Source organism: Mytilus trossulus, chromosome 1 (genome assembly GCF_036588685.1).
Source record: "Mytilus trossulus isolate FHL-02 chromosome 1, PNRI_Mtr1.1.1.hap1, whole genome shotgun sequence".
In the NCBI taxonomy this organism is placed as follows: Eukaryota; Metazoa; Mollusca; class Bivalvia; order Mytilida; family Mytilidae; genus Mytilus; species Mytilus trossulus.
The window spans coordinates 62549837-62562021 of NC_086373.1; positions in this window are offsets into that span (position 1 = coordinate 62549837).

Below are 12185 nucleotides of genomic sequence, written 5' to 3' on the forward strand. Positions count from 1 at the left end.
AGAAAACTCCTATAAGGGTTAACCAAAACTTTTTGACTGAAATAGGTTGAAGTCGCGCCTTATTGTAAACAGAAATTTGGCAAACACATCATATCATTTACTGTAACAGTTTCTTTTGAATAATGTAAAAAAATCAAAATTGATAACATGACCTTGACCTTTGACCTTGACCTCAATTTCAAGGTCATTGTTCAGTGAACTCAAAATAGAAGGTCCGAGGTCAATCACCTGTATGGTTGTGGAGAAATAATGATTTCAAATACATAAGGGGAGAAAACTCCTATAAGGGTTAACCAAAACCCTTCGACTGAATATGATGAAGTTTTGCCTTATTATAAACAGTAATTTTGCAAACATATCATGTCATTAACTGTAACAGTTTCTTTTGAATAACGATAACAAGCAAAATTCAAAATTTATAACATGATCTTGACCTTTGACCTTTGACCTCAATATCCTTTAAATGGACCAAGGACTTCATATCAAAAGACTGTAGGCCTCTACGACTTATACCTTATGAATTTATCCAACATATTCTTCTATCTTAAATTTTCAAAGGGAAACAACTGCCATAAGATGTCTTCCGATTACTTCAGTCAAAATAAAACAAATCATTCTTAAGAGTAGACGAACAATTTGGGGAAAACAGTTTGTTAAAATCTTTTACGGTTTTAGAGATATAGCGATAACAAGAAAAAGGGGACGTGGGGAGATAACTCCTATAAGAATAAGTATTTGGTTACACAGGGTGAGTTTTGAAATCCCCATTACTGTACAACATCATTGGCCAAACCTCCATTCCATATGTTGTAAAACAAAAAAGCATCTCAGACGGCAGAAGAAAAAAAAAGAAATAATCAGAAGAAAAACAAAAGGTCTTTCCACGAAAAGTGGAAAGACCTAATTAGAACCAAACAAGAAGCATTGAGTTTTAAAATTAAGTTAAACAACCCAGCCTTCCAACCAACATTTTGACATACCTCAAACAATAACAAAAGGGTAAATGCAAGTTTGTCTATTATCTTGAAAGCCGCTTTAGATAGAGAAAATCTTAGAGCATCAAGATCTACAGTCTTGTCACATCAAAACTGCCAGAGAACTATCAACATAAATCAATGGTCAGTAAAGCACTGGGTGACATATCAGCATGTGCACACTTGTTTGGATGGAAAACAAATGACTAAACACTATTGCAAATTTCTCTCCTATGTGGCTATTATTGTTGAAGATACAGGTGAACAACACAAGTTTTTAGAGCCTCTAGTTCAAATTGTTTGAATCTCTGTGATGATCATGAAGAATCTGTAGTTTTATAGTATACCATATTTTTAGATGTTTGTCAGTCATTTTCTAATTTCATATTACTTGAAAGATATCTGTCATTAAATTTTTAAACCCTTATGACTTATTTCCTTGAAAAGTGTACTGGATAATAATCACTTAAAGTCAAACAAGGTATGAAAGTTTTAGTTGTGTTGTCATGCTGTTTTATATATATGTAGGATCAATGATGTGTTTATTTTTCTTTATTACTTTTGTCGGAATCTTAGTAAGATGTAAGAGCATATCACTGTATCATATGTGATCATTTTATATTGTTGGGAAGAAAATGATACCCTTTCCCAGAATCAGTTGGTGTTTACCTGGCCATTCTAAGTTTTACTCAATGACCTGTCCCATTAGACAAATGCATAGCTATTGATTTTTGTGTCATTCATTCCATGGAAATTTGAAATTTGATTTTTTTTTTTCTTAAACAAATCATTCATTGATTAATTTGTCCATCTTTCTCTTAGAACTTTAAGAACAGCCACTATTTAAAATCATTTATATTAAAGATAGAAACTTGATGACTAACTTATATCTGTTTCGAATTGTCTATTCAGATTGCTTTCATATTAGGTGATATATTAACTGAACACAAAAGAATACTGGGACCAATGTATATTTTTAAGACAAAAAATTGAATAAAACCAAATTCGTTCAATATTACTTATCTCCAATTGCAAGTCTTTTCTCTTTCCATTGGCCATTTACAAATGATTAATTTGTTAGTAACAAAAATTAATATCTAAACTTTAGGTTTTTTTTCTTGAATTCAATTCCAATACTGTTTGTTATTGTGTCATACCTTAGGCTTTTTACATTAATTAAGTTATCAGGGTTTCCTTGATTAAAGTAAGTTCTTCTAAGACCCAATATATGTAAATTGTATTTTCCTTGAAAGCAGTCCAATTTTCTTGAATCTTTTGGCTTTAGGTGTTCAGTATAGGGATTAGCAAATGCAACTTCCTTTTCTTAAAAGACTATGTGAATAAAGCAATTAAGAGTCATTTGTATATTTGTCTTTAATTTGCAGATCACATCCTTTTTACATAACTTCTGATCTTTCAATAGCACAACTAAAGCTAAAATGAATTGCCTTAGGAAAGAATTGTAAGCTGCCAATTATACAAATAGCTGATTGATTGATTGTTGGTTGCTTTACGCCGCATTAGCACTAAAAGGCTATATCGCGGCGATATACAAATAGCAGTTTCTTTATTGACAATATTAGAAATTTAGAACTTGTCCCATTTAAGTCAATTATTAAAAAGATTATCATAATAACAAGCACATGCCACCTTATTACATTCTTTACATATGTCCCTGTCAGACATGGGATAATGCAAATTTGTAATTGAATTGCATGGTATAAATGCTTCATATCTGGTAATATCATGTAATCTGTAATGTAGCAATATTAATTATATAGACTCTCTATTATATGGTATATGCTATAATCAAAATTATAATAAAATGTAAGTTACAGTCACAACAAATTATATTTTAAGATGCACATGATTAAAATTATCGGATTTTGTAAAGATAATAATATATTGACTATTCCCAGATGGAAAACACAATTTTGTGTGAAAATAAAGACAACTATAAAATAAAGGTTTTAAAAATGAAGTATGATAACAAGTTTTATAATGTGTTTTCACAAAACACAACCAAAGAAATCGGGATTACAAAATGACATAATTTTCTTCATTTAGATGAAAAGTCTTACAAATGAATTGTATTCCTCTCTCAATTTTGTATTTTTCATTAAAGATTTAGACTAATTGGTTTCTGCCATTTTACACTTCTATATTGTGAAAGACACTCAATTTAACCACCAATGCCACAAGCAACAGTCTCTGAAAAAAATATCAATAATCTTAAAGTGATATGTTTAGGGACATAGGTATATTTTTTTAGAGACAAAGTGTTTGTTGACCATGTTACTGCTTAAACCCAATCAATGTCGTTTAACACTTTTCTGCTTCTTGGATTAGTTTCACAATGATTAGTCTGTTCACAGTCTATCTGTGGTGTATATGTTCCGGACCATATGAGTATTTGGACCATACTCGTATGGTTATCACCATATGAGTATATACTCATATGGTCGGGGTAATTAACACTCTGTTACAGTTTACTTTTAATACTTCTAAACTCTTCATATGGTATGACCGTTCATTAAAAAGACGCTATCATAGAGATAAATTTATTATCATCTATAATACTAAAATTACGAGGTCCAATTTATCAGCCGGCATCACGTTAAAACGATGAATCAAAGAATTCAACTTTATTTATAACTAATAAAGTACAATGGAATAGATTAAAAATTACACCACTCCAGACCCTTTTGTTTTCCAGATAATTAATATTGCCAATAATGTAACAAGTTCCGGGTCGAATCCGATACCGATACCAATTTAGTATATTCACCTGTAACTTTAACCTTATATGTACGTTCCGCATCTGACAGGCGCACCACCAAATGGTGTATTTGATTTTGCTTTAAACACGGGTCATAATCACAGGGTCGACACAACTAAATTCAATCATTGTCAAATTGTTCCCTATTGTAGTTTTTTTAATTAGTAAGACTTTCTAAGATAACAATACGAATACTTAAAATGTGGACTTAACTTGAAATAAGGCGTATAGGTACAGTTTTCAATTTGTTAGCGGGCATGACGTAAAACAGCGAATCAAAGAATTGAACTTTATTGGACAATGCTGTTGATTAAAAATACTCAATTCAAGGACCTGAATATTACCAATAATTGAAGAGTTCTAGGTCGACAGGTTCAAACAGAAAGATTTGAAAGCGGAGAAACTGTATCTTATAATCGGCACGACTTTTATCAGATGATAATACCAATACTAAAATAAGGCTTACGCATAGTTATATACTTTAATTCAGTCACGGACCCGCGATATCACGGGTATGTTCTAGTATCATAATAAAAAGATAAGCTAAATAAAAATTAGAAGTTTCACAAAGTTAATTTTACTTACTTGTCAAAACTATAAAAAAAATATTTTATATGGTCACTACCAATGGTCATTACCGATTGTTAATACGCGGGAATGGCAATATGTCGACTTAAAAAGAATAATTCCAAAAATTTCTAAATGAACTGTTACACAAGAATTCACTGAAAATTAACATAGTCTATTTAAGTTGTCTTGTGAATATGGTGTATTGCAGTCATGTTAAGATACTTGAGATCTAGAGCTTCTTAAAAACACCTATCGGAATGGCCCAAGACCTCGGTATCACTGTACGCAACTACAAAAATGGTAGCTTTTCACTCGCAAACAAAAAGTGTAAATGAACACAACCTAGACTTGAAAATACAAAAAAAAGCTTCACGCAAGAATGTTTTTAGCAATGAAAACTTACTATGGCATCAATATTTAATTTTTACGCAGTATTTGAATTATAAAATAATACATTGTCATGTAACCATCATTGTTTTTTTTTATATAAAGTTTTTTTTTATTATTGAAACTTTTATAATGTAATTTTTTTTTATATACCTATATGGTCCAAATACTCATATGGTCCGGCCCGTTAAAAACCAAACGAGAATTATACGCATACGGTCCGACCATATGCGTACGGTCGGACCATGCGCGTATGGTCGGACCTTTTGAGTATACGCATATGGCCATGACCATACGCGTATGGTCCAAATACTCATATGGTCTGGAACATCTTCACTTTTGCTTGCACCATTCTGAAAAATTCAGGAACTGCTCACTAGGTCTATACTTCTTCCTGTTGTTTCTTCCAAGTTTAGTTTTAACATTTCTATAATTTGATCCACGTTTTGTTGAAATTTTTATACAAGGGTTCAAACCTCTCAGCAAATTTCTCCTGCTGATTAAACCAAAAATGACAACTATATCTTTCAATGTTTCTCTCCATAGGTTATGGTGTGAATATCTATTTCTTTCTAATAATTTGTAATTCTTCAGTTTTATGCTCACTTTGTTTTGCCTATTCAATTTTTGCAATCCACATACACATGCGTTTCAATATTTCGGTATATGACGTACATCTCAGACTGATTGTGTCTGTTTATTTCATGGTTTAAGATTTGTCAAGCTTGTCTCTGTTTGTATGTGTTTCCAAGGATTTGTATAGTTAGATTCTATACAAATCCTTGGTGTTTCTGAGGCATTTGTTGTATACATTATCTGCACATTTAAGAGTTGGTGTGACATTTACTAGCTGAATATAAGATATTGGTTTTGCTAATTTGGCGAAGACCGTATGGTGATCAATAGCTGCTTAAATCAGTCTCATTCTGACTTTGGTGAAAAGTTGTATGAAATCGCTCATAAGCAAACATATCACATCTCCTGAGTTTTTACTAGTTCTTTTATGTGAACTTTTTTTTAGTGTTCGTAATTGCTTATTCTTTATTTTTCTATTTTATGTTTTGTGTAGTATTGTTTGTCTAGATCTGTTGATTTTTTTATTTAGACATGGCGTTGTCAGTTTATTTTCGACTTATGAGTTTGAATGTCCCTCTGGTATTTTCGCCTCTCTTTATCTGATCTTCACTTTAGATCTATGGAATGTTTTGCACACGATTTTGAGGTCACTATACTAGAATTCTCTGGAATTGCTGTGGATGAATTTTAAGCCGGTATTTCTTTATTTTCATTTCACTTATTCAATCAGAATATTGCCATAGAGTGAAAAGATGAGCCAGTAGATTGTTAGCAGCTATCTACTTTGTATTAAAAGTACGAATGTGTTAACAGACACGAATAAAATAAAATGAAAAGAGAAAACATTGAGATATTGCTGTTTTGTGACAATGCTTTGGTAACAAATCTAAAGTCGATTGCAACTGGCTGGTGCTTCCGACTGCAGATATATATGGGGGAGCGTAAGTGACATACATGCTCTTTGGCCTTAAATGAGCGTATGTTTGCGTTAAATTGTTAAAAACATTTGAGAGCAGAAAAGGTTTCTATTTGTTTGTCTCTTTTAAAATGCTGCACGCAATTTTGATAAGCAATTTTAAAACTAATCGCTTTCTCTTCTGTGGTGTTGTATGAAATCTTCTATGGAGAACAGTGGTGATATTTCAGTGTAATAAAAAAGACAGTATACTCAGTGGGAAAATAAAAGAACTATATGTAGTTAAAGAAGGCAGACTACACTTTGTCACAGGTCAAGACTAAACTAACAGATACACACCAGTCAATAAATAAAACTGGATCATGAGCGTGGCTATATCAGATATCGCAGTGTGGAACATATATATTATATTTTTGGCTAACTGTGACAAATGTCCAACTGTCAACCAAATAATGATGGTGTACATAAAAATTTCGACGAGATGACATCAGTTTACTTTGAACTGATTTTACTCGATGCCTAGATTTGGTCTATGGTCGATAGCTGCCTCATTGGTCAATCAACCCACATCTCCATATGTTAACTCGTATTCAGAAGGTAGAAGACAAAAGTACTTCAAATCATACATATAACTAAAAAGCAAATGATGTCATATTGCAAAGTGACATACATTAAATCTTAATGAGCCTTTTTAAAATATGCCATCTTTATGAATCATCAGATTTAACTTTCCCACTGTAATCAGACATGGCTACGAATTTATACGTTCCAAAAAACCAAACGGATGTCCCAATTTTGCAATGGTCTTACTACATATCCCCTTGCATTGAGCTAAGTATATGGTTAATATATAGACTTTTTAAAAATTTAGCTATTAACTTGAGTCTGTCTTGTTGGTGGTATCCCTTTCTCCAAAATCCCGAATCATATTATTCGAAGATCTAAATTCCCTTGATCTAAACAAGCAAAAATGTTGGTAAAGTTAACTAGACTAGTTCAGACCATGATGGATCCGCAATTAGGCAAAGTATCTTTTTGAGATTATGGTTATATACAAAACATTTTCTTCAACTTTAATTTTTTTCTTGAAAAAAAAATCCGATTTCGTGCTTGTTCGTTTTTTAAGTTAAAAATTATGTATTATGAAAAAAGAGCCCATCCCCGCAAAAAAAGATGGTGTATAAACATCATAGTTCACAAGAACAAACTAGAGGCTCTAAAGAGCCTGTGTCGCTCACCTTGGTCTATGTGAATATTAAACAAAGGACACCGATGGATTCATGACAAAATTGTGTTTTGGTGATGGTGATGTGTTTGTTCATCTTACTTTACTAAACATTCTTGCTGCTTACAATTATCTCTATCTATAATGAACTTGGCCCAGTAGTTTCTGAGGAAAATGTAAGTGAAAATCTACAAATTTTATGAAAATGGTTAAAAATTGACTATGAAGGGTAAAAACTCCTTAGGGGGTCAATTGACCATTTTGGTCATGCTGACTTATTTTTAGGTCTTACTTTGCTGTACATTATTGCTGTTTACAGTTTATCTCTATCTATGATAATATTCAAGATAATAACAAAAAAACAGCAAAATTTCCTTAAAATTACCAATTCAGGGGCAGCATCCTAACAACAGGTTATCCGATTCATCTGAAAATTCCAGAGCAGTTAGATGTTGACCTGATCAACAATTCTAAATCCTGTCAGATTTGCTCTAAATGCTTTGTTTTTTGAGTTATAAGCCAAAAACTGCATTTTACCCCTATGTTCTATTTTTAGTCATGGTGGCCATCTTGGTTTGTTGGTCGGGTCACCCGACACATTTTTATACTAAATACCCCAATGATGAGTATGGCCACATAACCCCTAAAGGGGTCAACTGACCATTTTGGTCATGTTGACTTATTTGTAGATCTTACTTTGCTGAACATTATTGCTGTTTACAGGTTATGTCTATCTATAATAATATTCAAGATAATAACCAAAAACAGCAAAATTTCCTTAAAATTACCAATTAAGGGGCAGCAACCTAACAACGGAATGTCCGATTAATCTGAAAATTTCAGGTCAGATTTGTAAATACCTTTGATTTTAATAGCGATTATGATGATATTCGTATCTTGCTAGACAGGCAGGCTCTCGTGGATCATTAAGACAAGCAAAGAAAAAACGGCTTTTAAGAACGGAACAGCATGGTGCATTGGTGATTATTGATAAACATCCGATCATATTGAGTCACAAACTTGGAAAACAATTTCTCAAAGAAACGTGACAATATATTGTACAGCTTGTAATCAACTTAGCCACTGTATGTGCATTATTGAAGAAGGGTGACGTTAATTATCAATATCCATCTACAATACTAAAATTACGAGGTCCAATTTGTCAGCCGTCATCACGTAAAAACGACGAATCACAGAATTCAACTTTATATATAACTAATATAGTACAAAGGTGTAGATTAAAAATTACACCACTCCAGGCCCTTTTGTTTTCAACGTAATTAAAATTGCCAATAATTAAGAAGTACCGGGTCGAGTCCCAGTATATTCACCTGTTACCTATTACCTTATCTGTACGTTCCGCATCTGACAGGCGCACCACCAAACGGTGTTTTCAGGATTAATATGCTATATATACGGGTCATAATCACAAGGTTGACACTACTAAATTGTCAAATTGTTACCTATTGTAATATTTTAATCAGTAAGACTTTCTAAGACAACAATACGAATACTAAAAATAGGGCGTATATGTACAGTTTTCTATTTGTTAGTGGGCATGACGTAAAACTGCGAAACAAAGAATTTAACTTTATTTATAACTAATATAGACAATGCTGTTGACTCCATTCCAGGACCTATTGTTTTCCAAATAATAAATATTACCAATAATTGATAAGTTCAAGTTCGACGGGTTCAAACAGAAAGATTTGAAAGCAGAGAAAACTGCCGTGTATCTTATAATCGACATGACTTTATCAGATGACAATACTAATACTAAAATAAGGCTTGCGCATAGTTATATACTTTAATTCAGTCACGGACCCGTGAGATCACGGGTGTGTTCTAGTAATATATATGTCGGCAAGTCTATATATATATATCTATAACATTATTGCCGGGTTGATCTATTATTGTTGGGTTAATGTTTAGACGAGTTGTATATACGTAATGTACACAGCCATGTATCACCATCACTGCTGGTATTCCGATGGATACATCTGTTATAGAGTTGTCACTGGCTCAGACCCATGGAAGTAATCATGGTAATATTACTTCCATGCTCAGACGTACTTATAAATATAATTATTTTCTGTGACTGTATCTTACATTAATTTGTAGGATCCTTTACTATAGATAATTTATCCGAGTGATCTATAAAAAAAACCATCTCCATGCCTTATATATCATTTACTGTAGTACGACACTATATTAAAACTGACGTTGAAAGCCACCGAAAAGTTTTATTCTTTATGAAGCCCAGGTAGTCGTGTGGTCTAGCGAAACGGCTACAGTGCAGGCGATTTGGTGTCACGATATCTCCGTAGGATGGGTTCGAATCCCGGCTGGGGCGAAAGCAAATTAACAGATCTAACATTGCTGGGTTGATGTTTAGACGAGTTGTATATACATAATGTACACAGCCATGTATCACCATCACTGCTGGTGATCCGTTTGATAAGGATAAATCTGTTGTAGAGTTGTCACTGGCTCAAACGTATTATATATCCGCCACTGTAGGAATGTACATGTATATATCAGGAGGACAAACAACTCTTAACTCATTACTGTATATAAATGTCAACTTTTTATAGATTCATTCGTATACAATCCAGTTTTTTTTTAATGTATTGCATACCTGCCAACTTTTCAAAATTCACATGGGGTTTTTATTGTGCGCAAGATGGTCTGGAAAACCTTCAAGGTGTTCTACAAATGTATTTAAATCGTTATTTTTCTGCTTCTTCATATTTTTATAAACATAGCCATAGTAAAATTGTTTGTTTTGCCATAAATTGTGGACAAATTTGTTATTTCAAAATTCCCATTTATCCCCTGAAAAGTAACAGTTGGCAGATATGGACTATTACCCCTATCTATACTAATAAATAATAATAATAATAATAATAATAAAATTCTTTATTTAACGAAGGTAACACATTTAACAATTACATCATGTACATAATCTTCCATGAGGCCTTCAAAAACTATAAATACAAATAGAAAACGGACAAAAATACATACAAAATAAAATACATAATACAGTTAAATATAGCAGCTTAGATATTGAATAAGCACATATATGAATTCAGTAGAAGAAGAAAATATGCATTAGTTTCGTGCATCTTTATTCTGTTCAGTTAGAAAATAGTTTGAACAGTTGGTCTTAAATGTATCTAAATTATCTATTTCTTTAATATTATTTGGTAAATTATTCCAGATAATTAGATCAGAATATTTAAATGTTCTTTTAAAAAAATCAGAATTAGGTCTTGGTACATGAAGAAGTCCTGATGTTGTCGATCTCAGACAATAATTATAAAGATCAGCACAAACAGTAAATTTAATAGATAGATAGTCAGGTGCTAGACCATTCATACACTTAAACATTAACACAGCTTGAAAATAGTGTATCCTTGTGAATATAGTCATCCATGCAAGTTTTTTAAACATTACTGATGATGGAAAATCTAAAGAAACAGATAAAACTAATCTTGCAGCACGTTTTTCGAGCTTATGTATCCTCTCCAGATTAATGTGTGTGGTAAGACCCCATACTGTACAACAGTAGTCATTAATGGGTAATATATAGCTATTGTAAAAAAGACCCTTTAATGGTAAATAACGTTTCAACCTTTTTAACAAATATATTCTGGTTGAAATGGTTTCGCATATTTTATCAATTTGAATTGACCATGATAGGTTTTTATCAATATGAATTCCGAGAAGTTTTTCAACTTCAACATTATCTAAAGCGATATTATCTTGTGATAAAACACATAAACATTCATTACAGTTTACCAGTTTTCTGTCTGAGCCAACAAGCATACATTTTGATTTCTTGCTATTTATCGTCATATCATTTTCTTTAGACCATTTAATAACATGGTCTAAGTCTTTATTCAAACACATATTTAAATTTACAATTGATTTAGATGAAAAATGTAAAGTTGTGTCATCAACATATAGATCAGATTCTGTATATTCTAAGGTTAATGGTAAGTCGTTTATATAAATGAGGAACAATAAAGGTCCAAGTATAGAACCTTGAGGAACTCCAAAAGTCACAGTTTGATATTCTGATTCAGTGGTTCCTAACTTAACTTTTTGCATTCTCTGAGAGAGGTACGACGAAAACCATTTTACAGAGTGGTCATCACATTTGTATAATTTGAGTTTTGATAAAAGTATATTGTGATTTACCGTATCAAAAGCCTTCTTAAAATCTAAAAAGAGAATGGCGGTAAAATTTCCATTGTCCAATTCTTCTAACCATTTATCAATTATTTTAATGAGTGCTGTATGGCAAGAATGTTTTTCTCTAAACCCAGACTGCTGTTGTATTAATAATTTGTGTGTGGTTAAGAACAGATATAGTTGTTTAAAGACAGTCTTTTCAAATAACTTGCCGGGACACAGTGGGTAAAATCGAAATGGGTCGATAATTGTTTGGGTCTGTTTTATCCCCTCCTTTAAATATGGGAGCAACTTTAGCAGATTTTAATATGTTAGGAAATAATCCTGTACATAAACTAAGGTTTATTATGTGAGCAAGGGGGCTTGCTACAATCGACCTTGATAGTTTTAAAATTTTTGGTCCAACTCCATCAGTTCCAGTTGATTTAGTTGTGTCTAGATTTTTAAGACCTTGTAGAACCTCGTCATTTGTGACAGTATATAATGAGAATTTAGTATCATCATTTATTTTTGAATTGACATAGTTATTAATTTTCTCAGATTTAAAAATTTTGTGAGGAT